Here is a 7425-nt window from a genome sequence, read left to right as displayed (position 1 = left end):
GGCTCACAGGTTTTAAAATGAGCAAGCAGGAAATGTAGAGAATAAGATCAGACTGCCCAGACTCACTACCTTACTGGCTTGCTGGAATGGGGAGAAGAACAAACACAGGTAAAGATAAGAAATACTTGTAGCTTAGCATTGAGTTGTTTGGTAGCATGTCTACCAACTTTAATGTTATAGTGATGTTTTAAAGCAAATAAAGAAAGACTTTTTAGAGGAATGTGATTCCAAAACCTCAGAAATTACAGCCACATAAAAAAAGAGAGGTAAAATAACATAGCAATACTCTTGTTACAAAGTGCTAGGAGGAAAATTACAGGCAATTTCAGTCCTAATGCTATTTTCTTTACTGCTCTGAAGGAATGCAGTAGGTTACCTGCATTAAAATGGCACTCTTAGAAAATGGTTCTCTTCTACAGGCTGCAATAGCCTCAAAGCTTTCAATGCCTTTAGACACGTCCACACAGCAAAATAAAGGACATAAAATAGAGTGGTAATCCTCAACAAGCTTTTATCTTGCTACTACAGATAACAATAGCATCAAAAACAAAGCAGGTAGAAAGGACTTTTCACACCAGCATGTGTTTGTAACATGTACAGAGACCGCCCCAGGAGAGTTTATATTTGGTTTGCTGGTTTGTGCTCCAGACAGTCTGTGTCTGTCCATCATGTTGTGTGGGCATGTTTTCTGTCTTACAGGCAGTAGATGCAAATGATAACTGTGCCTAATTAACAGAGCTCTCCCTCACACACTGATATCTGAACAGGCTATGGACAAAACTGGAGCACATGTAACATCAAACACTATCACAGACTGTTAGCAGGGGGTTGTTTTGCATATCACATCCATGTTAACTATGATACTAAGAGAACAGGTCTCTTAGAAAAGATCTGCAGGGATGGAAGTTTTCAGAACACAGACCCAAGGCTCCTGACTGGTACTTTTTGTTATATATTTGGCAGCCTGTGTCTCTATGGGTGATTCAAACCACTTGAGGAAATGACTGGAGATAAGATCAAAAATAATCAGTAAAACTCTATGTCTTTAGACTGTCTCAAATACAGCCCAGCAAGTAGTGGCCAGAAGCTCTGGTTAACATCTCCTGCCTATTGCTTAACTTATTTTTGAACAATCATCATTAAGACTTTTATTTGCACTGGGGCAGGTGCTGCGCAAATAGGGCAAAGCAGGGAAGCCTACTCTAAGGAAGAAATAAAGTTGATGCCACTAATTTGGGTTCACAGGCACCTAGACAGGCTCTGAACAAGAAATCAAGGCACAAAAGGACACATCAGCAGCACCAGAAGAAGCAGCTTTCTGTGCTCATGCTTTGTCAGTCCAGTGGCTATCACTTACCTGACAGTTATACAAGATACAACCCAAGTTTATCACTATCAAAATAACTAATTACAGCACTGAATCATTACACTTCTTGCACCAGTAACAGAGTCATCTGCATCTTAATTCTTTTCAGGGTCTGTTTATACACATGGGTAGTTAGAGCCAGTTGGAAAAAAATGGGTTTTATTCTGCTGCAACACAAACCATTTCCATCAAAAACCTAATGTACACACCTTTCTTCCATTTCTGAGATAGAGCTTGTTGCAAGAAAAAAAATTAAAATGTTGTTAAACTGATTCCTTTTCACTTTATCTAGTTGAAAATAATCTGTTCTGAAAACAACCTGATCTGCCAGTCAGGCTATGTATGCGTTGACTGGTGTAAACAAAATTTCCCATCAAGCTGAGGAACACAAGAGCAAGGAGTCTCCCCTTGTCCCACTTTTTGCAGCCATTTGCCATTTCATGTTCAGCCTGCAGTCATCTCGAGGCAGAAACAAACATACCAAGCTACCCAGACACCAGAGAGGTGCCAACTCAGAGCTCCCTTATCTACGAGCTAAGATGCATCTCTGTGACTGTGACAGGCACATCTTTAAGCCAGGTCTGGGTAAGTCAATAATTTTCAGGGACGTGTCTTTATTAATGGCTTTCTATTGATAACCTCACTGGTGTACATTTTTCTAAAGCAGATAATGAAAAAGCACACAACCTTTCCAGTGGAGAAATAACCTTGTCCTTTCCTGTTAAATATCTGTAAAAGGGACTCAACAAGGTCACACAGTGCAACCCCACAACCCCCACCCCTGTTAGGCAGGAACAACTAAATTTCAACCATCTATCACAGGAACTGCTTACTATACTTTTCTTGTCTGGTCACACATTCTTCTTAACCAACCTTAACCTCTCTCTTTCAGTTAAAAGAGGATGGATGATATTGTTCTTGCTCAGTAGACTTCCTGCTGTTTCTCTCTTTCATTGTGTTGTTTTGCTGGGTGTTTTTCTAAGTCAAATGCCCTTCCTTGGAATCCGGGCACCTTGTTGGATCTTATGTCGGAGTTCACTGTTGACTAATGTGTGTAGACTAGGATTAATGCCATTTTTGTAAGAAAAGCAAATGTTTGCAGGAAAAGAAGGGGAATGAATATATATTATTGTGGACATTGAGATATACATTGTGGAGACTGTATGTTTTCTGTTTCTTATCTGATAATTTCCTTGATTTCCTGGGACCGATTCTCAGCTTAAATAAACAATTTCCAGTGGGACTGACCCATGTGTATTTATGCTAAGCAATAAAATGTCTCTCAGTCTCAACACACAGTATGCTTGGGCAGGCTGAAATGAGAATTCACAATATTTCTCTGTGGCTCCAGTTACACTGTACTTTAAGGTGTCTACCAAGAAAAATATAAATCTGTGGGAAAACATAGATTTGTTTGCAATACAAATTACCGAGAAAAGAGCACTTTTTTTTTTAAATAGAGATTTTACTTGTGAGGTGCTGTGCTTCAAAGGTATGCTTTGGCCACAATGCTATGCTCTGATGGAGCACAGCAAAGCACAGACCACAAGAAATCAGCTTTGGTAAATGAATGTAGCATTAACACAGTTATCACGTAATTATGTCCCTGCCATTCTATGCTGAAAAGGTTGCAGAGTTGTGGAAAGCCCTGGAACAGAAACGGAATGAATACAACATCGCCATTTTCTCATATTTCAAGTGATGCAGGAGGAGGTAACAGTCTATCCATTTTCACTGTGCATTTTTTTAGTTTTCATGAGCAGGAAAAAGAAGGAAGTCTCCTGCCTGTTTTCTCCTCATATGTATTAAACTAATTATTCTGCTTTAACAAGGGCAACTCTGTTCTCATAATTTCCAAGTTTCATTCCAACCCCTGCAGCTAATCATGACCACGGTCGCTGATAATGAGTAGTAAATTGTTACAGTCCTTAGAGCCTGATAGGTACATTCCAGTCTGCATCATGTAGCCCTGCTGCTCTATACATTATTGTTCACAGATGGTAGCTGTCAAAGTCTGTCAACTTCATATACACATTCAGAGTTACATCCGCATTCCTGAAATTTATGACTGCACAGCCCTCACCTTCTAAGGCCCTTAATTCAATAACATGTCACGTCCCTTCAGTCTCACCCTGCTTTAAAATACTTTCACCCACTTACAGGCCTTCAATTTAGGAAAAAAAACCCAAAACACGAACCCTACTGAGTTATTACAATGTAAATATTTTAATAGAATTGGGTGGTAGTTGGGAGGGGGGCAGGGAGAAGCCTATCTGAGTTTAAACAGCTCCATTATTACATGAAGATTGATGATCAGGAGCTAATGGAGCACTTTCTTTAAAAGTTTATTTAACTACAGGGAAAGTGGATATAGATATGTGTAACTATTGACTGCCACATCATTGAGTCTTTGGATAACAGTACATAATATAAAGAGATATTTGCCAGAGTTTCATTATCTGAAGGGTATTATTTAGACTAACTTTGCCTAAGTTTAAACCCCACAAGCAAAATAAAAACAGTTATCAATAATTTCAATTTCATTTTAAAAGCACTTCTTTTTACATTATTGAATATTTCATTTTGAAGATGGGTATCTGAGGATTTTGTCACTAACAATAATAATGAAAAAGGGGAAATTCTTTCCTTTGCCCGGACTAAGATAAGGTAGTGCGAATTAATAAACAGGACAAGTAACACAAATAAATTGGAAGATATTTTTAATTTTTTTCTGACTAACAATGCAAAGATATAACTAGTAACTCAGAGACAACACTTGTTGATTGCACCCCACCTTCTTCATCAAGCTCCTGTAGCCAAGCTCCGTTGGCTTAAGGAAGGAAATAATTGAAAACACCTTTCCAGAACTTTTGCACTTTGAAACTGGCCTTGTCTCAAATTCATCTAAGAGCATCTTCCAGAAAGGACTCAAGGAAAGGAAGTTGCAGTAGCAGTCTGTAAACTGACAGCATCTCAGGGCTAGAAACAAATCAGCCAGAGCTCTGAGCTGGATCTGTCCTTGACCTTCCCATCTCTAAGCTACTCAAAAAGGCAGCAAGTCATTGAAACTGAGGGAACTTGGATTTTATTAGGATGAGCACATGACAAATATCAGATATAAAAATGATTGGTACATAGCTCATTCTGTCACACTGTGTCCTGAAGTAGAGGCTTGGGGTTTTTTTTAATTTCACCTTTTCCACAAATGAAGGACACGAGCATTGCCCTGCTGACACCTGTGTGAGTGTGTCACACATGGCAGGAGAGCATCACACGCTGTGAGCAGCACACAGGTTCACCACTAACTCAGCAGCCACACTGGCTGTGCAAGAATTTAAAGTAATCTCATGCTGTGAACAAACTGAACTGAGTTTTCCTCCTACATATCTTTCAGGCTAAAGTAAGTGAGGTTTTTTCCATGAAAAATTCAGTAGGATGTATCTGGTCTTGTAGAAACACTTCAAATACACCCCCACACCCCCAGTAAGAGACCTATGAGTAATCTGGTAGGGGTTATTCTGAAATTCAGTTGCAATCCTTGTGTCTCCTTTCCCTCATTAACCTTTTTAAAAGAACCCTAAGACTCTCACCAGCATCCCTGGTGGGAACTGGTGCCACCAGAAATGGCATGTAGCACACATGGTATGTCACATTTATGGCCATCTCCTCCAGCGCCGTATCACCACGAGCCCATTGTTGCAGCAATGGTGTGTATGCCACATGAAAGGGCTGTAAGGCTGTAATTTATCCAGAGCCTCATGCCCTGAGATTGCAGCCATGGTGACCTTGAGACCATGTCACAGTGGGACTCCTTTGTAGGTTCCCCCACTCAAAAGTGCAGCCTGCCAAGGTGGAGACACAGCCTGGGTCAGAGGATGGCTCTTGCAGAATCTTGTAAATAACCTTCTGAGAACTATACGCTCTGTTGTCTTCCTTCACCTTGTGTAAAAGGATAATAATTAAATAATTGCAAAATACATCAGATGATACTTCAAGTACTAACAACAAAGCTAAAAATGGATGGGGATTTAATTCAGGTGGTGATTTTAAATCTCAAAGTGTGATAGATCAGGGTGTTTAGGAATATAAGTAAAACAAAATATGCCCCCCACCTGCCCTCATTTCTCCCCCTGCCTCCCAAAATAAAAAGGCAAAAATGCATCCATACAGTTAGTAAAACATTAACAAGGTGAGGCACGTGTGGTAATCTTTGATTTCTGAGATTCCAGTCTGATTGCCTTGCTGCCTTAACTGGGTAACTTTATCACAGAGAAGACAAGTGGACTCATGACTCCAAAACTACTCAGATATCTCCGTAAAAGTGGCTCCAAAAGGGGCTGCATTATCACAGGTCTGGACTTGAGTCAGGGAAACATCAATAGCCAGGAAAGCTCTTCAAGCTGTTGAGAGATGGGGCCTATTCACAGCAACACTGTCCCAGTGGCCTGTTGTGTGGAGAGCTGAAGCAGAAAGATATTTATTTGAAAGCTTTTCAGTAAGAGCTTATCTGGTTTTCAGATATTAGAAAGGGAAAAAAAAAGGCAATTTCTAGTCTGTGATTTTATAAAGGCTCTTATGCACAGTTTTTTGCCATGACAATACAACGTCTCAGACTGTTCTGCATATTTTCTAGCACTGCAGGGCAGAAGAAGCAATGAGCATTACATGGCACACAACCTGCTAACATAGCCACATCATCCAAAAGCTGTAGAATCAGTCACCCAGGCCCATTCTAGCCCTTGGTCTCTTCTGATTTCTTGATAACAATCCAGCTGGAAGTACAGGAGATTTCTGAGAAAAATAACCTCAAGGATTAATCTGATCTTCCTTGCAATATCTGTCTTGATCAGCCAGTTGTCTAAATGAAGAGAGCCATGGCTGCCAATTACCCTTTTAGGTGCTGGTCTATCACCTGTAACATTTGATGAAGATCCAGGCTGTAACAGGGATGTGAAGAGCAGCAGCCATAAGATTGTGATTCAGACCCTCTGAATGCTATTGGCCAAACTATTGGTCTGTATGATTCTACAGTGACCTGTATTTGGCTAGGGAAGTATTTCTCTCCTCCTATTAGTGTGTTTTATTGCAATAGCTTACCAAAATGCAGACTGCCTGAGCATGACAACTGTGCTGTCAGCAAAATGTGGCTTGGATCCTAACTGATCATTAAAGTGTTAATGTAGGACAAATCATTTCAATCCATACTCAAAAGAAACTGCTAGAAAAATACATGACTTTTGGAAGAATGGTTATAATTATATACATTTAAGAAAGGGGAAAACTATTCATTTGGTCCTATCTATGAGAAGAAATGAAAGTTGTAGAGAAAAAAATCTGATTGTTTGAGTTTAGATTTGCAAACCTTTTCCATTGTTGCAGGATCTGAACCAAATCCAAGTTTGAAAGCCACTGAAATTTGCTCTTTTCAAAATACAAATCTAATCCTCCTAACTCTATGCACTGCTTGATACAAACAAAAAGTCAGCTTTTTTTCCTGTTTATATATCAGTTACAGCGTAACTGAGGATACAGTGGAACCACTGTGCTGGTGACTTGCTGCTGATCTACAGCACATTCCTTCAGGTGCCAATTGGAGCAGCCTTATCAGGGAGATTTGTGCAGGTGCAGCAGGGAGCGTGCTGCTCTGGCAGCAGGCTAGAGAGCATTTTTCTGCTGAAACATCAGGGCCTAATTACACAGTATTGTTCATTGGGGAACACATTAAACACAGAGGATTTCTGATCCAGAGTCCATAAATAATAGCAAAAATCATTTTCTAAGTTTAACAAAAGTAATTTTGCTATACATGCTTTTGCTTCACCTTGACAATAGATTTAAACAGAAACATTTCTTTGTTGAATATTTAAACAAAAAATGTATTTGTTGAGTGAACCTATGTGAAAAATACACCAATGAATCAGTAAATAATTAAATCATTTACACTAGCTTGTAAATAATGCATTAGGTACATGGGGTTTTTTTAAATTTATGTGGCTCCGTATTACTCTGCTTATTTTCTAAGTGATTTTTACCTTGAGCAGCTGGATTGTGGATTTGCC

The sequence above is a fragment of the Camarhynchus parvulus genome, chromosome 4, assembly GCF_901933205.1.
Source record: "Camarhynchus parvulus chromosome 4, STF_HiC, whole genome shotgun sequence".
In the NCBI taxonomy this organism is placed as follows: Eukaryota; Metazoa; Chordata; class Aves; order Passeriformes; family Thraupidae; genus Camarhynchus; species Camarhynchus parvulus.
The sequence above is the reverse complement of the archived record's forward strand: the minus strand, read 5'-3'. Positions refer to the sequence as shown.